Below are 24,632 nucleotides of genomic sequence, written 5' to 3'. Positions count from 1 at the left end.
CTCAACCCAAATCACAGCCTCCTTGAATTTTGTGCCTTCCTCCCAGGGTTTCTGCAAGCGGCTCTTGATTAATCAGTGAGGTGTTTGTAAAGCTGAGATCTCTCATTGCAGACGTGACGAGCCATAATTCCTAATAACGGAGCTACCTTTCTCCAGTTGTCTCAGCCTGAGTGAAGGGGCTCTGTTGTGATTTATTGCCTTGCTGCAAAACCTTTGATAAGTGGCCACCAAATGGCTCCTCATTACTCAAAACTCCTCCAATTCTTTAAACTAAAGTCCCATCCAAACCTCACACAAGCCACTTGTGTTCTGGGGGAAATGAATCAGGGACCTTCTCACTAAACTATTTTGGCATAAAAAAATATCATAAACGAGAGAGGAGAAAATCTTGTTTGCTAAAGGGCTGCTGGGTGAACTGCCTCTTGGCCTTTCGATAGCATCTTTGAAATGGAAATGGCCAGCTGCCTGACCTTCTGTTCAGTGACCCTTTTTGTACAAAGTCAAATCGCAGCCGCCTCACAGCAGCAATTCACCTATGGACACAAACAGGATTTCCATTTTTTTCTAACCTTTTTTTTTCTGGTGCATTTGTTACCATGAATATTTTTTTACTAGTTACAAAAAAGGCATCATCCTTAAAAAAAGAGGCTCTTTACATCAAAAGGATTGTAACTCATAATGATTTCAAAATACTAGGGAAGTGTCTGTCTTTAATTCTGCTTTCTATTCTAATTTTAAAATGTAATGTGAAAAGGCCAGAGAAAAGACGATATTCTTGAACAGAGTTTGGGGTTGTTAATGTTTCTACTCTTATGCTTGAGGGAAAAAAGTCTTGATTGTATTATGAAGGGGGAAATAATCCCTACCTTACTGTGAACAAAAAAAGGAAAAGAAAGGCAAGTTCTGTTTATGCGATTATGGTGAATCTCAGTCAATACATAAATACCTTTATGTTCTCTCTGTGGAGCAATTCTGAATTGGAATGAGGAGTCTGTTCTAAAAAGGAATTAGAACCTGGCTATGCTGCCCTTTCAGACCCAGTTGAAACCTTTGGCACCCCTGTACCCGCCTCTATTCTCCTGCTGGTCCCCTCTTCCTTCTCTTTCTGCTCTGATCAGGCAGGGCAGAGCACCTTACTGAAGGCCGAGCATCAGCACATTGTTTGGCTTGGAGAGTGCTAAGGATGTGTGCCCTACAGACTTTGCTAGGAGTCCAGGTGCTGCCCTACTTCTGATGCTGCTGCTTTGCTGGGGCCTCAGGGCTAGTGTGAGAGAGAGGTCTGCCTCCCACCCCATAGCCCACACCCTGCACATAGGTGCCTAGTCTTCATGAGATAGATGGGATTGGACAGAGGCTCACTCAGTGGCAAAGGGAAAATGACCCTTTCCTTGCCAAAGAAACTAGAGACATGGTTCCTAAGGTTTTGATGGAAATGGATATTGAGATCCTGATTCCCACAATAATCGTGTGAAGCTGCGTGCAGAGAGTGAAAGGGGCAGATTCTGGGGATGGACAATCCTAAATTTGGATCCTGGCTTGGCCACTTCCTGGTAAGCTGTATGACTGTGGACACATTATCTAATGTCTTGAAGCCGCCTTGTCGTCGTCAGTAAACGGAAGGCTAATACTGTCTCCTGGGTCTTATGTGAAGATGAGACGAAATGATGTATGGGAAATTGCTCAGCCCAGAGCCTGGTGCATAGTCAGCAGTCAGCAAACATTTCTTCTTTCTCCTTCCCACTTCACAGGTGAGGAAATGAAGGAAATGACAAGACTGGGATTTGATCAAAGCTTTTCTTTTTTTCAAACCCCAAGTTCATGGTCTCACAAATCCTCCCTGTGTAAATGGGGATCCAATGATGTTAGTTAGTTACTCCTTATGAAATTTTCATCAAGATTTGAGTTTCATATAAATGTCTTCTGATTTGTTACCAGCTGAACTTGGGTAACTGATGTTTACAAATATGCAGAGAAGAGGAAAAAGCGAAAAAATTCCATCCTATCACCTGCTTCTTGTGGGCAGCATTTCTCTACCACATTGGGTTCACACTCTATCAAAAATAATTAAAAAAACCCTGAAAGAATACTGAAAAATATTCCTTCTCTACTAATCCTCAAGCCTTTCACTTTACTCCAACACTTGATCATTTACAAATAGCAATATGCTAGTTACATATGTCGTCTTACTGAATTCAAACATGTTTTCATGAGTCACAATCAAAGCATATGTGACCTTTTAAATTCTCTTACTAATAATATATCATAAGCATTTTTTTTACATTGCTGTCTAGGCCTCATAATTTTAATTTTCATGGCTGTAAAATGTCACCTTCATTTTATATTATCAAACTTACCCATTTTGGCCTTAAATTTGTGTAGGCAACGCAAGCCCGAGGAGAAGGTGAAGAACACTTGTGTGGTGTGAATGCTCCAATTTGCCTGTAGTCATAACTTAAATGATGGTATATGAGTGATCCAGTGTCCCAGGTAGGGGGCTGAAGAAACAAAGAATATGAAGTTTGTGCAAAACACAAACACAAACTAGAACCGCAGATTTAAGCTTTGGGAAGGCCCCTGTTGATCTTTTCCTTCGCTCTTCTTTTTTGTTCAGTTTCTTTTTTTACCCTGCTCTAGGCAGAATAGCAATAAAGACTCCTTGCCTACTGTGGTTCATCAGAAGTATCTAGTGTCACAGGTTCTGTTTTCATCCTGATAACCAGATATCAAAGGGGCTCAAATACATTGGGCTGCTTCTGATAGAGAACCGAACTAGAGGTCTCTCTGAACTAAATCTATGACCCTCATGGGATGGGACAGGGCCATTGTTACTTGTGGAACACTATCTTGCTGTTCCCACGTGAGGGAGCATGTTCCTTGCAGAAAGCAGGTAGGAGTTAAACCTTTTGTGTGCTCCTGCCCTCTGTGAAAATCAAACCCTTGTGGCGACTTGAGCTTCTGCACCTCAGACTTCATGAAGACAAATTACTTGATGAAAGCGAATTGCTATGGATATCTTTGGAAAGTATCTTTAGAAAGCTGGAAAAAGTTTTTGAATTTCTACAAATATGATTTAATTTTTAAAACATTATATTTCACCTGCACAGTCAAATCCTTTGTCGAGTCCTTGGACTAACTAAAGTCTGAATTTATACCAACTTTCTCTTTGGCCTTGTGTCTGACATTAGGTACTGAGTTTGTGTTTGTTGAATGAATGAATGAAATCACAAGTCTGAAAAGAGGTTGAACTCTTGGGCTTGTTAATAACTCTTTCATTTACTCTCTATAAGTGATTTTAGATTTAATAATTTTTGAAAAATGCAAATGCTAAAAAGTTTTGGGAGTTTACAGATTTAGATCCTTGTCTTGCAACTAACTTCCTTGTAAACTTGGGCAAGTCATTTTACTTCTAAGGCCTCAATTTTTGTATCTGTAAAATGAAGCCAGTGAAGTGTTAGTGGGCAGCGTGACTCTCCAGGTGTCCTTTCTCCAAGGCCAGCACCTTCTCTTTCTAGCATGCTGCATCCCAGTACATTTCCACATGGCCAGAAAGCAGCATTCTCCTAGACCTAGTCTTCTACAATTCCAGGGTTAATTACTTAGCATCCAGACTCTGTGCAAAAGTAGCAAGAACAGTGTGCTCAGTGTAGGCATTTGGGTAGATGTCAGCACTGCTGTAGGTTTTGGACGTCTAAGTTGGGCTCAGAAAATCTGCTGGAGTTCTCTTCTCTTGGTGACCTTAGAGAGTTGGGGAGCTTTTGGGTGTATGTGTCCATTGAAGCATTGGTTAAATATGCCAGCCAGACTGATTTTGGACTTCATTATTTCATCTTTAGTTTGCATCTTGCTATTGTATATTTAAGTACATATTTAACACTTTTTACTTGGATCTACAGATTTTTGCCCACAGAAAATCAAAACAAAACAGAAGTATATGGTCTTATTTGATGTTTATTTTCATAGCGAATGCTACCACCATTCACTCAAAAGGCTAAGCCAAAACTCCAGGAGTCCTCCTTGACCTTACCCTAAATTCATCACCAAGTCCTCTTCAGTGTAACCTTTTATATATTTCTGATTTCCCCCTGCTTCTCTCAGGCTCCAAAGCTGCCTCTCTAGACTGTGTCACCATGACTTTTCCCCTGAGCACTATAGCAGCTTCCTAACTGGTCCTCTCATCTCTACCCTTGTCCTTTTTGTCACTGATACGTTTTTGCCATAGGAAAGTCAGTGGACATGTCTTCCAGATTGGAAATTAATTATGTCTCCTGTCCTGCTTGATCCTTTGTTTGGTCAGCCATGGCATTTTGGACAATGACCAAAATTCTTAACATTTTCTGAAAGCCTTAAGGGGTGTGGTCTTTGCCTGTCAGCACTTGAGCTCCACGTTCCATCCTCATGGATCTTCTCTGATGCAGCAACCTCCCTTCTTGAGGAGAGAGTGGTCCCATCTTGGCCCATGTCTCAGCCCAAGTTCTGTCTCTTCGGGGAAGCCTTGCCCGATTCCCCTCAATATAAATACGTCTCCATGACCTAAGCTTTCCTAGGCACACTGGCTCTTCTTCTGAAGAACAGCAGATGAAGAAACTGAAGCTTAGAGGATTTAGTTAGTGTGTCCAAAATTAAATAGCTAATAAACACTGAAACTGAGATCTAGGGTCCAAAGACCAGTAATGACAGATACAGGATTCAGAACTGTATTTGATTCTAAACTCTCTGCTACTGACCGCCATGCCAGAGATGGGAAATAGATTTTTACCTCACACGGTAATTTTGATTAGCAGTGCTGCCTGTAGAAAAGGATTTCTGAGGTTGCATTCTTGCTTGGTGGAAAAGTACACCATGTTTAACTAGTGATGCCTGTCACAGGTACAGGACTGGAGAAGGAAGGTAGTCCAGACAGGTATTTGCCCCATGCAAATGCTCTAATGCACAATGTTGTAGTACTCATCTGATAAAAATAAATCAAGAACATAACCTCCCTATAGGTCAGAAGGTGAGGCGTGGAACCCAGGACCCCTTAAGAAGGGATGGAGAGCCTGGCCATTGGGCTCTTGAAGGATGCTATGTCAAGGAGTTGTGAAAATCTCTCTCTCTGTCTCTCTCTCTCTCTGTCTCTCTCTCTCTCTGTCTGTCTCTCTGTCTCTCTCTGTCTCTCTCTGTCTCTGTCTCTCTCTCTGTCTCTCTGTCTCTCTGTCTCTCTCTCTCTCTCTCTCTCTCTCTTTACTGGAATCTCACTCTGTCCCCCAGGACAGGCTGGAATGCAATGGCACAATCTTGGCTGCAACCTCTACCTCCCGGGTTCAAGTGATTCTCCTGGCTCAGCCTCTCAAGTAGCTGGGATTACAGATGCTCACCACCACACCCAGCAAATTTTTGTATTTTTTTTTTTTTTTTTTTTTTTTTAGTAGAGATGGGGTTTTGCCACCATACTGTAGGTCAGGGCAGTCTTGAACTCCCTTCCTCAGGTGATCCGCCAACCTCGGCCTCCCAAAGTACTGGGATTACAGGTGTGAGCCACTGTGCCTGGCCTCCCCATCTCTTTATAGGCCTCTTTACCTCCCTGCTATGAAGACAGCTTTGATTGACATGTCACTGTGTGCCCATGTAGCAGGAAACTAGGACTGGCAAAAGCAGGTGGTAGGATAGGGGCTCACTCCAAACTCTCAAGTTCACACTCTCATGATCCTTTTAACATAGTAGATTGGAAAACTCAGCTAACTTTCCACAAAAAGATTCCAGGAAGGTGTGAAGGTGGAGGATGATGTGGGGTGAGGTTTTCTCTCACATGTCAGGATCAGATCTCCAGCTTCTAGCCACTTTCTGAAGTCCACTTGGCTGACATCTCTTGAAGATCTGTGATTTGTCTTATATGCCTCTGAAGCTGCCCTGTAGTACCAAATACAGGGCTTCACCCATTAGTTCATGATGGTTGAATCCGTTTTACTTGTGGAAGGTTCAAACTTTCTCAAGGCAAAAGGTATTGCGTTATAATCCATCTCATGAGTTCTTTTCTATGCCCTTGTCTGCCGCTCATGTTCTGGCACTGGGTTATCGTGCTGAAGGTTTAAGCAGCTTTCTTGCTATGGCAATGTAGAGTTTACTTTGATCTTGGGCCGGAGGTTGCACCAGGCTTGTACAAGCACATCAGTTTACCTCCACTCTCAGAAGGCACATGTAATTGGATCTATGTCCCTTCCTATGGTCCTTGTCTTCTGATTTCCAGAAGAAAGGGATAGAGGCTGTAGCATTTCAGTATTCTGGTTTATGGTTCTGGATTCTGGGTTTCTAGTTGAAGATTCTGGCTGGTAAGTATTTGAGTTCTTGCCTGTGACTCTTTAAATCCCATCTGCTTCCACACTGGCATGCTGATTTCTATCAATATCCAAGGTAGAGATTTTGATTCCACTCCAAATCTGTGTCTCCCTTAGTCTTCCTTTCTTAGTATTATCAGGTCAAAAATCATTTTTTCCTTCAAACTTCCATCAACATGTAGTCCATCAACAAACCTGTCAGTTCTACCTTCAAAACAATCTCCAATTCTGCTCTTGTCTTCCCCACCCCCACCACTGCCATTTCAATGCTGCCTTCCTTTGTTTCCTAACTAGACTAGTAGTAGCTTCCTCACTTATTTCTCTACTTCTACCTTCAACTGTCTCTATTTTATTTTCATACAGCTTTCAGAATGATCTTTATTAAAACATACTTAATTTTACCTTTCCATACTACCCACAGAGGGGTCCATATGGCATTGTTCTTGATTCCTGTTGTAACTTAAGGGGAAACTTTCACAATGTCTGGAGCCCTTGATTTCTTGCAAATGAAGGAGGAGGATGTCCTTAAGTTTCCTGCAGGAGGAACTCACTTAGGTGGCACCAACCTTGACTTCCAGATGGAACAGTACATCTGTAAAAGGAAAAGTGATGGCATCTGCGTCGTAAATCTGAAGACGACGGGAGAAGCTTCTTCTGGCAGCTTGTGCCATTGTTGCCATTGAAAACCCTGCTGATGTCAGTCTTATATCCTCCAGGAATATCGGCCAGAGGGGCCGTGCTGAAGTTTGCTGCTGCCACTGGAGCCACTCCAATTGCTGCCACTTCACTACTGGAACCTTCACTAACCAGATCCAGGCAGCCTTCCAGGAGCCACGGCTTCTTGTGGTTACTGACCGCAGGGCTGACCACCAGCCTCTCATGAAGTTATCTTATGTTAACCTACCTACCACTGCTCGGTGTAACACAGATTCTCCTCTGTTGCATGTGGACATTGCCATCCCATGCAACGACGAAGGAGCTCACTCAGTGGGTTTGATGAGGTGGATGCCAGTCTGGGAAGTTCTGCAGGTGTGTGGCTCCATTTCCTGTGAGCACCTATGGGAGGTCATGCCTGATCTCTGCTTCTGCAGAGATCCTAAAGAGACTGAAAAAGAAAAGCATGCTGATGGTGAAATGATATGATCAAGGAGGAGTTTCAGGGAGAATGGACTTCTCCAGCCACTGAGTTCACTGCTGCTCATCCTGAGCAGACTGTTCTGAAGGCATGCAGGTGCCCTCTGTGCCTATTCAACAGTTCCTTACTAAAGACTGCCAGGGAAGACTGGTCCACAGCTCCCACTGCTCGGGCTACTGAATGGGTAGGAGAACCACTGAATGGTTTCAAGCTGTTCTTGTATAGGCTCTCAAGCAACATGGAAATAAGGTTGATGGAAAATGAACATCAGTTTCTAAAATCAAACCTTAATTTTTAGAGAAGTTTTGGGTTCACAGCAAAATTGAGTTATAGGTACTGAAACTTTTCATTTTATATCCCTCTTGCTTCCCATGCACAGCCTCTAGCATTATAAACCTCTTTCACCAGAGCAGTATATCTGTTTCAATTGCTGAATCTACCCTAATGCATCATAATTATCCAAAGTATACAGTTTAAATTAGGGCTCACTCTTGGTGTTGAACATTCTCTGGGTTGGAATCATATAATATGTAGCCTTTTCAGATGGGCTTCTTTCTTTTAGTAATACACAATTGAGTTTCTTCCATGTCTTTTTTTTCTGGCTTGATAGCTCATTTCTTTTTAGTGCTGAATAATATTCCATCTATTGTCTAGATGTACCACAGTTTATTCATTTACCTACTGAAAGGCATTGTGATTGCTTCCACATTTTGGCAATTATGAATAAAGCTGCTAGAAACACGTGTGCAGGTTTTTCTGTGAACATAATTTTTAACTCCTTTGAGTAAGTAGTAAGAAACTAAACACATAAAAATGTGTTTAGTTTTCAAATACTGGAAAACTGTCTATCTTTGTTTGCAGATGGCATGATCTTATTTGTAGAAAACCCTAAAGACTCCATAAAAAACTGATAGAACTAATAATTTAGTAAAATTTCAGAGTAAAAAGAATCAACATACAAAAATTATAGTATTTCTATACACTAATAATGAATGATCCACAAAGAAATTTAAAAAGCAACCTTAAAAGCATAAGATACTGAGAAATAAATATAGCAAAGGAAATGATAGAGTTGTATAAAGGAAACAATCAACAAAATAAAAAGGCAGGCTATGCAATGGGAGAATGTATTTGTAAAACATGTTTACTAAATGGTTAACATTCAAAACATATGAGAAATTCACACAACTCAATAGTGAAAAAACAATCTGATTAAAAAATGGGCAAAGGAACTGAATAGATATTTTTCCAAATAAGATATGCAAATGATCAACAGGTGTATGAAAAGGTGCTCAACATCAGTACTCATCGGGGAAATGCAATAAAACCATAGGAGATACCACATCACACCTGTTATGATGGCAAGTATTAATAAAATCCAAAGGGTAACAAATGTCATTAAGAATGTAGTTGAAGGGGAAGCCTTGTACACTGCTGGTGTCAGTGTAAGTTGGTATAGTCACTATGGAAAACAGTATGGAGATTTCTCAAAAAATTAAAACTAGAACTACCATATGCCCCTGCAATCCACTTCTGGATATATGTTCAAAGGTATTGAAATCAGGATCTTGAAAAGCTATATCTACCCCCATGTTTATCATAGCATTATTCACAATAGCCAACATATGAAAACAACCTAAATGTCCATTGTTAGATAAACGGATAAAGAAAATGATATATACATGCAATGAAATATTCAGACTTCTGAAAGAAGGAAATCCTGCCGTTTGTGACAACATAGATAAACTTGGAGGACATTATGTTAAATAAATCAAACATGGAAGGGAAAGTACTTTATGAACTCACTTATATGGTGAATCTAAAATAGCCAAACTCACAGAAGCAGAGTATGGAATAGTGATTGCCAGAGGCTAGGAGGAGGAGGAAATGAGGAAGTATTAGTCAAAGGGCACAAAGTTTGGTTATACAAGATAAATATGTCCAAGAGATCTACTGTATAACATAGTGCCTAAAGATAGTAAGTATCATATACTTTAAAATTTGCTTCAACCTTCTGGTAATTCTTAAGTGTTTTTATCACAAAGAAATCCTAATAAATAAAGAGGGCAGAAGGAAACTTTCAGAGGTGATGGATAGATTTACAGAAGAGATTTTGGTGTTAATTTCAGGGGTATATATTTGTCTCTAAACTGATCAAGCTATATACATTAAGTATGTACAGATTTTGATATGACGATCATATTTTAATCAAGTGGTTTTTAAAAAAGTAATACAGTCATGTCACTCTTGCATGTAAGATTCTGCAAATGGCTTCCTATCACACTTAGTGTGAAATACAGTCTACCATATTTATATGACCCTAAAAATGTGGCCCTTTTCTATGTCTTTAAGCCTTCTTACCCCGCATTCACTATGCTCCAATGACACCTGTCTTATTGCAGTCCCTCAAGCACACTAAGTTCATTCTTGCCTTGGGACTTTTGTACTTCCTACTCCCTCTTCCTGATGTCTTATATAAAGTAACGTGCCAAACCTACCATCTCTACTTTTTTTTTTTTTAAATTTATTTATTTTACTTTAGGTGCATACTATATCTGGCATATCTTTCCATGTTATCCCTCTCCTCCCTCCCCACCCCCTGCTGTCTCTCCCCTAGGCCCCCCCAACTGCCTCCAGTATGTGATGCTCCTCTCCCTGAGTCCACATGTTCTCATGGTTCAGCACCCACCTATCAGTGAGAACATATGGTGTTTGGCTTTCTGTTCTTGTGTCAGTTTGCTGAGAATGATGGTTTCCAGATTCACCCAAGTCCCTACAAAGGACACGAACTCATCATTTTTTATGGCTGCATAGTATTCCATGGTGTATATGTGCCACATTTTCTTTGTCCAGTCTATCATTGATGGGCATTTGGATGGGTTTCAGGTCTTTGCTATTGTACACAATGCTGCAATGAACATACGTGTGTATGTGTCTCTATAGTAGAACGATTTATAGTTCTTTGGGTATATACCTAGTAATGGGATTGCTGGGTCAAATGGAGTTTCTATTTCTAGATCCTTGAGAAATCACCACACTGTCTTCCACAATGGTTGAACTAATTTACACTCCCACCAACTGTGTAAGAGTGTTCCTATTTCTCCACATCCTCTCCAGCATCTGTTGTCTCCAGATTTTTAAATGATTACTGTTCTAACTGGTGTGATATGGTATCTCAATGTGGTTTTGATTTGCATTTCTCTAATGACCAATGATGATGAGCATTTTTTCATATGTTTGTTGGCCTCATATATGTCTTCTTTTGAAAAGTGTCTCTTCATATCTTTCACCCACTTTTGAATGGGTTTTTTTTTTTTTTTTTCTTGTAAATCTGTTTTAGTTCTTTGTAGATTCTGGATATTAGCCCTTTCTCAGATGGGTAGATGGCAAAATTTTTTTCCCATTCTTTTGGTTGCCTATTTGCTCTAATGATGGTTTCTTTTGCTGTACAGAAGCTCCGAATTTTAATTAGATCCTATTTGTCCATCTTGGCTTTTTTGCCATTGTTTTTGGTGTTTTAGTCATGAAGTCCTTGCCTATGCCTATGTCCTGGATGGTTTTGCATACGTTTTCTTCTACTGTTTTTATGGTGTTAGGTTTTATGTTTAAATCTTTAATTCATCTGGAGTTAATTTTAGTGTAAGGTGACATCCCCTATTTTAACTCTTCCTTATTGTTTCTCATGGCACTCACCTCTACTTGAAATTACAACATATATTAACCTGTTTACCTTCTACCCTATTAGAATGCAAACTCCACAAGGGTAGACTGACATTTTCCCCAGGCTCTAGTATGGTGCTGGCATACAATATTTATTGAATTTGTAAATGTATTCACAGATAATTTTCCCTCTGGAATGTAATTTGCTCATCTAGGAAATGAGAGGTTGAACCAGATGATATCTGAGGACCTGTTTGGTTCTGAAAACTCTAGGATCATATGAGAAACTAGCAATTTGTTTTATTTTTAAATTTAACATTTTAACATTTAAGTTGAGGCCTGCAAGTGCAGGTTTGTTATGTAGGTAAACTTTTGTCATGGGGATTTCTTGTACAGATTATTTCATCACCCAGGTATTAAGCCTAGTCCCTATTAATTATTTTTCCTGATCAATTTGATAGTGAGCAAAAGGAGCCTAACTGTATTATGAAAACAGAAAGAATATTTTAAGAATCATTCCCTCTTTTTCCATATATAATGGCTTTTTCTTTATTGTTTTGATTAAAATGTCTTTGAAGTCCAGTTGTGTTTTCAGAATGGGGGTAAGAAAAACTCTGAGACTGAAAGCAGATTTTAAGAACTGATGCCGAAGTAGTAGAGTTAAGAAAAGACAGCTGTGAACTGGAGTTAGTTCTTCACCCTGGAAAGTTTTACAAAGGAGTCAGGTCAGCTTTGGGCCTTGAAGGCAGGGTAAGTTTTACATTTGATCTAAGAATAGGTAAATAGCCATTAATGGTTCTTAAGAAGGGATTGGTGTGCTAGAAATGTAGCAGCTGGGAATTATCTGTAGATGCCCTACCAGAATTGAGATTCTTGACTAGACTTTCAACTACTTAGGGTGTAGACATGTGCTTTTTAAACATTGCATTGAAGCATAGTTTCTAGCATATACTAGGTGCTAAACGATTATTTGTTGGAGGAGATTGGGGAGGATGTTGAATCTGGAAGGATTATGAGGCAGAAACCCAATGAGGATTGCTTGTTGCACTGGCTTCCACTATTGCCATGCCATGCTGTGATGTGGTCAGCCCCAGGATCCTCAGTGGCTGGGGAGGAAACTGGAGGTGAGATGGATCCACATTTCAAATCCTGCAGTTGCAGCTTAGGCTGGAATGCAGAGCAACTGCATTCCATGAGGGCTTGATGTGATGGAACATGACCTTGAAGCCAACAGACATGCTCAGCACACAAACTCACTCACATGCCAACCCCTCCCCCCATCTCGCGAGTTCATAATTACAACATAATTCAATCTGTAGTTTTCTCCCATAAGGAATTAGTATTCTATTTGGTAGCCACTCAGATTTCTAAACACTGAAAGCTCACCATCGAGAGCTTGATTGAATGACCCACCTGGAATTGTTTATACTTCATTAATGCTTTTCATAAATCATGAGGTTGACAGGTTACTGGCATGGACTTTCCAAATCTCATAATTGTGTTTTGTTTTTCTCTTGTTTCATCAGTTTCCTTTCCCAGGCTGACAGCTTAGAAAATGTTACTAGAACTACCAGCTACTGCAATGACCACTTCTGGTGTGAGCACCTACTGTATTCCCAGAACAGCTGTAGGGGTCTGAAGGCTTGGACTGTATGTAGTCTTGGCTTGGCCATGTGTTAGCTGGGATCCTTGGGCAGATATCTGCCATCAGATCTGTTAAAAAAAAAAGATAAAATATGTGATGGTAATTATTTCATAAAGCCGTTGAGTATGATGTGAGACAATGTAGGTAAAGAATTTGGTGCAGTGTCACACAGTAAGTGCTGAATAAAGCTAGTGATTGTAGTTCTTCTATTGGTAAACCTCAAAAAGATAAGCATCCAAAGCCTGAATGATTGAAATGACTAGCACCTAAATTACAGGAGGACAGCAATTACCTTTATGTCTGTCCATAATAGGTGGGTTTGGGAGAATAAGATCTTGCATCTATCTAGATCATTATTTGGGTTCTTTATCTGACTCCATCATGAAGCCCACCCATGATTATGGGCTCTAATGGAGGTGTATAGAGGAGTTGTATTTCCTACTATTAGATTATAGTCTGTATAAAAGGTTTGTTTTTGCATTATCAGAACCTAGTATAGCGGCACTCAACACATCAATAGGCTTTTAATAACTTTGTTTAAGGGATGAATGGATAGAGAAATAAGGCAAAATAGAAGGTAATTTCATTGTTCATATAATGTGTTTCTATATACACATGATAAAAATATACTTTACTATATATTATTTATATACTTATCTATATATGCATTTATTTTCTGATTATAAAAGTAACATATACTTTTTATAAAAAATTAAACAATACCAAAATACATAAAGAAAAATATCCCCTGGAATTCCACCCTCAGAGTTAACTATTTTTATTGTGTTTGAATCTATTTTTCTTGATTTAAAAATTGTCTATGCTAATGTTTTGGCACTTAACAAAAATGGGCTCATATTCATTTTTAAGTTTAGCTATATCTTAAGGCCCTTTTTTGTATCAGTTCATGTAGATCTACATTTCTTTCTAAGGAGTGCACAGTTTCATTTTTTTTTAACTTCCTTTTTTTAAATTGCATTTTAGGTTTTGGGGTACATGTGATGAACATGCAAGATTGTTGCATAGGTACACACATGGCAGTGTGCTTTGCTTCCTTCCGTCCCCTCACCTGTATCTGTCATTTCTCCCCATGCTATCTCTTCCCACCTCCCCACCCCCGCCCCTCCCCCATTTCCCCCCAACGGATCCCAGTGTGTAGTGCTCCCTTCCCTGTGTCCATGTGTTCTCATTGTTCAACACCCGCCTATGAGCGAGAATATACGGTGTTTGATTTTCTGCTCTTGTGTCAGTTTGCTGAGAATAATGGTTTCCAGGTTCATCCATGTCCCTACAAAGGACGTGAACTCCTCGTTTTTGATTAATTTCTTTTTTTTTTTATTGCATTTTAGGTTTTGGGGTACATGTGAAGAACATGCAAGATTGTTGCATAGGAACACACACGGCAGTGTGGTTTGCTGCCTTCCGTCCCCTCACCTGTATCTGTCATTTCTCCCCATGCTATCTCTTCCCACCTCCCCACCCCCCATCCCTCCCCCATTTCCCCCAAACGGACCCTAGTCTGTAGTGCTCCCCTCCCTGTGTCCATGTGTTCTCATTGTTCAACACCCGCCTATGAGTGAGAATATACGGTGTTTGATTTTCTGCTCTTGTGTCAGTTTGCTGAGAATGATGGTTTCCAGGTTCATCCATGTCCCTACAAAGGACGTGAACTCATCGTTTTTGATGGCTGCATAATATTCAATGGTGTATATGTACCACATTTTCCCTATCCAGTCTATCATCCTTGGGCATTTGGGTTGGTTCCAGGTCTTTGCTATTGTAAACAGTGCTGCAATGAACATTCATGTGCACGTGTCCTTGTAGTAGAATGATTTATAATCCTTTGGATATATACCCAGTAATGGGATTGCTGGGTCAAATGGGATTTCTATTTTTAGGTCCTTGAGGAATCGCCACACTGTCTTCCACAATGGTTGAACTAATTTACATTCCCACCAACAGTGTAAAAGTGTTCCTATTTGTCCACATCCTCTCCAGCATCTGTTTTTTCCAGATTTTTTAATGATCGCCATTCTAACTGGTGTGAGATGGTGTCTCAATGTGGTTTTGATTTGCATTTCTTTGATGACCAGTGATGATGAGCATTTTTTCATATGTTTGTTGGCCTCTTGTATGTCTTCTTTTGTAAGGTATCTGTTCATATCCTTTGCCCATTTTTGAATGGGCTTGTTTGTTTTTTTCTTGTAGATCTGCTTTAGTTCTTTGTAAATTCTGGATATCAGCCCCTTGTCAGATGGGTAGGCTGCAAAAATTTTTTCCCATTCTGTTGGTTGCCGATTCACTCTACTGACTGTTTCTTTTGCCGTGCAGAAGCTGTGGAGTTTGATTAGGTCCCATTTGTCTATTTTGGCTTTTGTTGCCATTGCTTTTGGCGTTTTGGTCATGAAGTCCTTGCCTACACCTATGTCCTGAATGGTTTTGCCTAGATTTTCTTCTAGGGTTTTTATGGTGTTAGGTCTGATGTTTAAGTCTTGAAATCCATCTGGAGTTAATTTTGGTGTAAGGTGTCAGGAAGGGGTCCTGTTTCTGCTTTCTGCACATGGCTAGCCAGTTTTCCCAACACCATTTATTAAACAGGGAGTCCTTTCCCCATTGCTTGTTTTTGTCAGGTTTGTCGAAGATCAGATGGTTGTGTGTATGTTGTATTTCCTCTGAGGCCTCTGTTCTGTTCCATTGGTCTATATCTCTGTTTTGGTACCAGTACCATGCTGTTTTGATTACTGTAGCCTTGTAGTATAGTTTGAAGTCCGGTAGTGTGATGCCTCCTGCTTTGTTCTTTTTGCTTAGAATTGACTTGGCTATGCGGGCTCTCTTTTGGTTCCACATGAAGTTTAAGGTGTTTTTTTCCACTTCTGTGAAGAAGGTCATTGGTAGCTTGATGGGAATAGCGTTGAATCTGTAAATTACTTTGGGCAGTATGGCCATTTTCACGATGTTGATTCTTCCTAACGATGAACATGGAATGTTTCTCCATCTGTTTGTATCCTTTTTTATTTCGTTGAGCAATGGCTTGTAGTTCTCCATGAAGAGGTCCTTTACGTTCCTTGTTAGTTGTATTCCTAGGTATTTTATTCTCTTTGTAGCAATTGTGAATGGCAGTTCATTCTTGATTTGGCTCTCTTTAAGTCTATTACTGGTGTATAGGAATGCTTGTGATTTTTGCATGTTGATTTTGTATCCTGAGACTTTGCTGAAGTTGTTTATCAGTTTCAGGAGATTTTGGGCTGAGATGATGGGGTCTTCCAGAAGGAGTGCACAGTTTCTATCATGTGATCTCATCATGTGTTATCTATTCATTCTCCTCTTGATGGAATTTAGATTTGTTATAACTTTTTATACTAAAATTATATACTAATATAATATTTCAAGAAATTTCACATTTCTTTGCCTCCTTGGAGAAATAGTTCTATTGGAAAAATCCCTAGTAGTGGAATTTCTAAATAAAAAAATGTGCACATTTAAAATTTTGATGTTATTCTTTGCTTTTACAACTTCTTTAGAATTTGAAAACGTAGTTTGTGCTAGCCCTGCAGTGCCCCTACCCAGACAACAGCATTAGCTGCTTACCTTAGTGCTCTTTCATTTAAACAACAAAAAAAGGGTGCTGAAGGTAGGTTCATGAGATGTTTGTAAATTGCAGCTGAATATAGTTCTTTTGCCTGGCAGCTCACTCTCTCTGACAAAGTAGACTACTTTATGGGGTGGATACATATGGAGTCATGAGGAAGGATGAGATGCCCACTCAGGCATCACAATAAATAAGTAAACAAGAAGGTGAATGAAAGAGCAAATATTTCCCATATGTACTCAGCCAAGATGTGGTGACAAGTTTGCACAGCGTATAAGTATCAGAGTTGGGAAAAGGAAGAAGCGCGCTCTATTTGTGGGGCAATATCATTATGAATGGAACCACATCTCCCTCAGCATCCTTTTCCTATGTGCCCCTGACCCCCAGCCCAAGATTGTAAAGTTTTATGTCTGGAAGGATAAACACTTCTGTAAAATAATTACAAAACCGAACAATGGAGACTTCCCTACTGTGGCGGAGATGGAATGAGAGAGGAGGAAGGGCTGGAATCGGGATGGCTTTGTGGTGCTGGCAGGGATTTTCAGGGTGATTTAGTGTGGATTGATCTGCAGTTTATTCTGCAGCCATTGTTTGTAATGTGCTTTGCCAGCTCATGTACCCTGAGCCTTAATTGTTCTAAATTAAACTATAGGGACCAGGCAGCACACATTTCAATCAGAACAACAAAATATTGCACCAAATCCCACAGGGATACATCAGCCCCTGCTAGGATGGGCTTGTACTCAGGGGAAGAGGGAAAAAAAGTGCTCAGGAGAGCATTAGATTAGAACTGCATAGATTCTGTTCTATTTGTATACAAGGTAAAACCCAATTGTGCTACCCTGGTCTGTGTGTACGTGTATTTGAATGATCAAAGACAATACAATTGTTTGCAATGTGGTATATATATAAAATTAAGGAAATGTAACCCTGAGTTGAATTGCCCTGTATTTTGTTCATTATTAGCCGTGAGTTTTAAAAATGAGTTGAAATGAACTCTGAGTTGGGGAATGTTCTGATTAGCCTGGAAAAGCTGCAAGGAATTCTCATGGCTTATTTAAATACAAAGAAGCTCAATTTCTTCTGGTAAGAGGTTGCTCGTTAAAAAAATCTTACTCCTTGTCAGGAGGTACTGTTTTAAGTCAATGTGAAGCCTGGGAAATGACCCAAAGCCTGGACAAGCAGCTTAGGTCATAACATTTCTTACTGACTGTAAGAGAGTGACATAATTTTTCACTTTATCCTCATCTCAAAAAATATATATAAAACTGTATACATATTAAATTCTATCTCAAACAATTTTTTTTACATTTAAAAATGTAAAAAATGGTAATGTAGCACATACACAAATATCCAAATGTATATCCAGAGAGCTGTACATAGCCAGGAGGGGACCTAAATCAAGAAGTTAAGAGAAAAGAAATTGTGTAAGATCTGGGGAGAATACGGAAATGAATCCAAGCCACTTCTGGGTCACAGAAGTAGCTAATTCTACTCACTCTATATGCTGCAAATCCAAAGATAACCACCATTAATTTTCCAGTGCCTTCCTCTAGCCTGTATGTGTTTTATGTAAATGGGATTATACCTCTGCAGGCTGTTTTCTTCCTTGCCTTTAAAACTTAACAGCATAATTTTCCAACTTAAATATCCATAAGCCCCTTTTCCAGAAGTAACTCTGATGTATTCTTTCTAATGGCTATATAATATTCCACTCAGTGGATGCCTGATAATTTAGATAGTCCTCTATTAATGAGCATTTATGTTGTTTATAACTTTTACTATTAGAATTGTTTTATAATTTTGTAAATGTGTTTACAGGATAAATTCTAACAGTGGTATTAACCGTCAAAAGATGATCAGAACATTGTTTTTTTCTCCCACCCGATTATTCTTGTACTACTTCTTAAATAAACTCTACTTTCTCCACTGGGGGTGAAAAAAAGATGCTTACAGTTATTATGCTAGATATTTTCAAGTAGTGTACGTCAATTTACATGCCTAGTAAGAATACATGAGAGTTTTTCTTTGCCCGCAAAGTAATATAATTTGAAAAATGATTGCATTTAGGGTGAAATGGAGACTTAAATACCTACATTTACTTTAATATCTTTCTTAGTCACACCTAACCATTGTTGTCACTGGTCCTTCCTCTGTCATCTGTGACCTTCTGTCTTAGGTTTGCCTCAGACTAATGTCTTCATTACTTTTAAGGCTGTATTTTAATTTTACCAATAATGGTATCCTCTAAGGTGTTAGACTTAGCTAGTTTCCCTTTGCAATGTGACCCAGAAGTGACTTGGATTCATTTTCACGTTCTCCCATATCTTACACAATCTCTTTTCTTGATTTGGGTCTCCCCTCCTGGCTATGTATAGCTACCTAGATGAAATCTGTGCTGTCCCCTGGAATTCAGGTGGCCATTCACATAATTTCCCACATAGCTAAGGCCATTTTGTTTTGTTGATCAGCTTTTAATTTTCTTCAGCAAGCACTGATTAATAGTCTCTTATGTGCCAGGTGCAGAGTCCCTGTCTGTGAGGATCGTGACCCACTTGGGGATACAAACCTGCAAATGCACCTGTGGTGAATGTAGGGAAAGAGAGAGGTGTTTGCAAGGTATTCTGGGACTAGAAAAGGAAAAAGAACTCTGTTCAACCAGGCCAGGGGAAGCCTCTCAAAGGAAGTGACAACTGAACTAATGCTTAAAGGGTTAAAATGTGTTTATGCTCAGTGATTTCACTTTGGATATATCCTAAAAAACGTCTTGAACATGCACACAATAAGACAAGCACAAGAATGTTCATCACAGCGTTGTGACAGTAGGGATTCTAAATCTCCACAAAAGGAAAAGGGATAAAAGGGGTATAGTCAGATTACAGAGTCATAAAGCTCTTAAAATAAATGAACCAGATGTATATGTATCAATATAGATACATCTCAAATGCATCCTGTTGAGTGAAAAAACACACTACAGAAGAATAAACACAGTATGACATGTGTCTTTATATAAACAGAAAATAACACCATGGGTTGGGAATATAGGCACGCAGAATAAAACAAAGAAGTTGTTGATAGTAAGAATAAACCCTGGCAGGATAGTGATAATCTGGAGTGAGAGAGGCAGAAGGAGAATGGAATTAGGGAGGAGGAAAAAGCAGTTTTAAACAGTTCCTGCAATGTTTTATTTCCCTAAAAATAATGAAATAAAATGTGGCAAAGTATTCACATTGACTAGATATGAGTGGTGACTACACTGATGTACTTCAAACATGCAGTTTTTTTTTTTTTTAAAATTGTACTTTGGGCTCTGGGGTACATGTGCATATCCTGCATCTTGCAGGATTATTGCACAGGTACATATATGCCATTATGGTTTGCTGTCTCCTGCCCCCTCACCTACATCAGGCATTTCTCCTGATGTTAACCCTTCCCACCCTCTGCATCCCCTGCTGTCCCTTCCCTCCCCTTCCCCCCCAGCCCTGTGAGTGTTGTTCCCTTCCCTGTGCCCAAGTGTTCTCATTGTTCATCACCCACCTATGAGTGAAAATGTGGTGTTTGGTTTTCTGTTCTTGTGTCAGTTTGCTGAGAATGATGGTTTCCAGATTCATCCATGTCTCTACAAAGGACACAAACTAGTAGTTTTTTATGGCTGCATAGTATTCCATGATGTATATGTGCCACATTTTCTTTGTACAGTCTATCATTGATGGACATTTGAGTTGGTTCCAGATTTTTGCAATTGTAAACAGAGCCTCAATGAACATATGTGTGCATGTGTTTTTATAACAGAAGGATTTATAATCCTTTGGGTATAAATCCCAGTAATGGGATTGCTGGGTCAAATGGAATTTCTATTTCTAGATCCTTGAGGAACCACTACACTGTTTTTCCATAATAGCTGAACTAATTTACACTCCCACCAACAGTGTAAAAGTGTTGCTTTTTCTCCACATCCTTTCCAGCATCTGTTGTCTCCAGATTTTTTGATGATCGCTATTCTAACTGGCATGAGATGATATCTCAATGTGGTTTTGATTTGCATTTCTCTAATGGCCAGTGATGATGAGCATATTTTCATGTTTGTTGGCCACATATATGTCTTCTTTTGAAAAGTGTCTGTTCGTATTCTTCGCCCACTTTTGAAATGGGCTTGTTTTTTTTTCTTGTAAATCTGTTTTAGTTCTTTGTAGATTATTAGCCCTTTGTTAGACGGGTAGTTGGAAAAAAATTTTTCCCATTCTGTTGGTTGCCAGTTCACACTAATGATTGTTTCTTTTGTTGTACAGAAGCTCTGGAGTTTAATTAGATCCCATTTGTTTATTTTGGCTTTTCTTGCCAATGCTTTCGGTGTTTTAGTCATGAAGTCCTTGCCTATGCCTATGTCCTGAATGTTGTTGCCAAGGTTTTCTTCCAGGGTTTTTATGGCGTTAGTTCTTATGTTTAAATCTTTAATCCAACTGAACAGGAGTTCTTTAGGTGGATAAACTTGGGTCCTATGTATTTCTTTGAGGTGGCAGTGTTTTTCATTGTGTATTAATTTGAGCAGCATCATTGGAAAGGTTTTTAAATGGGAGAGAGGGAACATCTCTTTGGGCGACATTCAGTGGCTTTAAGCTTTGTCTTGGGGACTCTGAGATAGTACAGTGACGTCACTACTAGGGGAGGAGAGCATTTAACAGGTTAAATGTTACTGTATTGTTTGCATATTCATGTCCAAATATACCCTTTGAGCAAATATTCTGAGCTTGAAAAAGAGTCTGGAAATACCTGACTTATGCAATCCCTTGCCTGGCGTGATTGTTTTCATCCTTTACCCTTTTACTTTGCAGAAATAGACTCCACCAAGGCCACCAAGGGTAGACTTGTACTGGAGGGAATGGTCACCTCTCTATCCCTCCTTCTGATCTCTTTCTACCTTTGACAACTTCTGTTCTCTCAGTATATTCTTTGGTCTCTGAGGTCTCATCTCAAGGTGTCATCAGTGCCTCTGTGATTTTCACAATCATAGGATTCCTCTACTTTGCACTCTGGACTCAGCTTGCTTTGCTTTATAGTGGAACATGCAGAATCACCCTCCACTTTCTGTAGAGCTGTCTGCCTCTGTCTGTTTTCTCTGAGCTGCAGACTGATCACCTTCCCCACTGGCCTTGCCCTTTATTATCTGTCAAACACACTTTTGCAAAATGGTTTTCCTCTGTTACCTTTTTCAGCACATGACCGCCATCCAAAAACTATGAACAATTAGTCACCCTTAAAATACAATTTATTTTAAAACATTACCTTTACTAGACCCACTTGTCTACACAATTTCTCCTCCTTTCCTTGATCGCTCATTTCATTCCTTCTCTCAACAACCTTGCTGCTTCCTTTATCTAATACCCAGTAATCTGGTCCATTCAACAGTCAGGATCTTGCCTTGTGTTGACTAAGCCTTCTGTATCTATTGAGGCTGCTAAGCTATACTACAATATTTGTTACATAGTATCCCTACACATAGAAGATGTCGAATTAGCAATTTAATTAAAGTATCATTTGCAGTTGGCCATTATACCACCATGTGCCTTTTGTCCATGTAAATGCAGTCTATTGATATTGTAATCTTTTTAGTGCAGAAAAAGTGGCAGAAATGTTTCACAGTGCCATTTGCTTGTGGCCTTTAATAGATAGTCCCAGATCATGGAAATAAGTTATCCATTCACCTGTTGATGTACACTTAGGTAACTTCCAAATCTTGGCTATTGTGAACAGTGCTACAATAAACATGGGAGTGCAGATAACTCTTTGATGTATGGATTTCTTTCTGTTGGTTATATACTTAGCAGTGGCATTGCTGAATCAAAACTAGCTCCATTTTTAGTTTTTTAAGGAAACTCTGAACTGTTCTCCACAGTAGTTGTTCTTTTTTTTCCTGATAGAATTTTTCAAGAATGCAGATACTTAAGCTACAGAAAAATATGTGTCACATTTGTTGAAAAAAACAGTAATACACTATAAAATATTTTCAAAATAATTCAATAAATTTTGTTATGAGACTGCACACCTATTCCAGGTTATTTATTTATTTATTTATATTGTACTTTAGGTTCTGGGGTACATGTGCAGATCATGCAGGATTGTTGCATAGGTGCATACATGGCAATGTGGTTTGTTGCCTCCATCCCCCCGTCACCTATATCTGGCATTTCTCCACATGTTATCCCTTCCCAACCTCCCTGTTCCCCTCTTTCCTTCCCCTATTTCCCCCTAACAGACCCCAGTGTGTGATGCTCCCCTCCCTGTGTCCATGGGTTCTCATTATTCAACACCCGCCTATGAGTGAGAATATGTGGTGTTTGATTTTCTGGTCTTGTGTCAGTTTGCTGAGAATGATGGTTTCCAGGTTCATCCATGTCCCTACAAATAATACAAACTCATCGTTTTTTATGGCTGCATAGTATTAGTATTGCATGGTGTATATGTGCCACATTTTCCTTGTCCAGTCTATTGTCAATGAGCATTGGGTTGGTTCCAGGTCTTTGCTATTGTAAACAGTGCCACAATGAACATATGTGTGCATGTGTCTTTATAATAGAATGATTTATAGTCCTTTGGATATATACCAACTAATGGGATTGCTGAGTCAAATGGAATTTCTATTTCTATGTCCTTGAGGAATTGCCACACTGTCTTTCACAATGGTTAAACTAATTGACACTCCCACCAACAGTGTAAAAGTGTTCCTATTTCTCCACATCCTCTCCAGCATCTGTTGTCTCCAGATTTTTTAATGATCACCATTCTAACTGGCATGAGATGGTGTCTCATTGTGGTTTAGATTTGCATTTTTCTTTTTCTTTTTTTTTTTTTTTGAGACGGAGTTTCGCTCTTATTACCCAGGCTGGAGTGCAATGGCGCAATCTCGGCTCACCACAACCTCTGCCTCCAGGGTTCAGGCAGTTCGCCTGCTTCAGCCTCCTGAGTATCTTGGATTACAGTCATATGTCACCATGCCCAGCTACTTTTTTGTATTTTTAGTAGAGACGGGGTTTCACCATGTTGACCAGGATGGTCTTGATCTCTTGACCTTGTGATCCACCCGCCTCGGCCTCCCAAAGTGCTGGGATTACAGGCTTGAGCCACCGCGCCCGGCCTAGATTTGCATTTTTCTAATGACTAGTGATGATGAGCATTTTTTTCATGTTTTTTGGCCTCATAAATGTCTTCTTTTGAAAAGTGTCTGTTCATATCCTTCACCCACTTTTGGATTTTTTTTTTTTTTTCTTGTAAATCTGTTTTAGTTCTTTGTAGATTTTTGATATTAGCCCTTTGTCAGAGGGGTAGATTGCAGAGATTTTTTTCTCATTCTGCTGCTTACTGGTTCACTTTCATTGTTTCTTTTGCTGTACAGAAGCTCTGCAGTTTAATTAGGTCCCATCTGCCTATTTTGGCTTTTGTTGTCAATGCTTTTGGTGTTTTAGTCATGAAGTCCTTGCCTATCCCTATGCCCTGAATGGTTTTGCTCAGGTTTTCTTCTAGGGTTTTTATAGTGTTAGGTCTTATGTTTAAGTCTTGAATCCATCTGGAGTTAATTTTAGTGTAAGGTTTCAGGAAGATGTCCAGTTTCTGCTTTCTGCACATGACTAGCCATTTTTCCCAACATCCTTTATTAAACAGGGAATCCTTTCCCCGTTGCTTGTTTTTGTCTGATTTGTCAAAGATCAGATGATTGTAGATGGGTGGTGTTGCTTCCTAGACCTCTGTTCTGTTCCATTGGTCTGTATCTCTGTTTTGGTAACAGTACCATGCTGTTTTGATTACTGTAGCCTTGTAATATAGTTTGAAGACAGGTAGCGTGATGCCTCTGACTTTGTTCTTTTTTGCTTAGGATTGTCTTAGCTACGCAAGCTCTCTTTTGCTTCCATATGAAGTTTAAAGTAGTTTTTTCCAGTTCTGTGAAGAGGTCATTGGTAGCCTGATGGGGATAGTATTGAATCTGTAAGGTACTTTGGGTAATATGGCCATTTTGATGATATTGATTCTTCCTATCCATGAGCATGGAATGTTTGTGTCCTCTCTTATTTGATCAGTGGTTCATAGTTCTCCTTGAAGAGGAGTGGTTCAAAGTTCTCCTTGTGTCCTCTATTATTTGATCAGTGGTTCATAGTTCTCCTTTACATCCTTTGTTAGTTGTATTCCTAGGTATTTTTATTCTCTTTGTAGCAATTGTGAATGGGAATTTGGTTATTGGTGTATAGGAATGCTTGTGATTTATGCACATTGATTTTATATCCTGAGACTTTGCTGAAGTTG

The 24,632-nt window shown here is 39.4% G+C and overlaps 1 pseudogene; it reads left to right on the top strand.

Annotated features, from left to right (window-relative positions):
* The first annotated feature begins 6,790 nt into the window (after positions 1–6,790).
* On the top strand, positions 6,791–7,671 carry LOC101039883 (small ribosomal subunit protein uS2 pseudogene; annotated as a pseudogene).
* Positions 7,672–24,632: the final 16,961 nt, after the last annotated feature.

The sequence above is a fragment of the Saimiri boliviensis genome, chromosome 2 (genome assembly GCF_048565385.1).
Source record: "Saimiri boliviensis isolate mSaiBol1 chromosome 2, mSaiBol1.pri, whole genome shotgun sequence".
In the NCBI taxonomy this organism is placed as follows: Eukaryota; Metazoa; Chordata; class Mammalia; order Primates; family Cebidae; genus Saimiri; species Saimiri boliviensis.
This window is presented reverse-complemented; position numbering and strand designations above follow the sequence as displayed.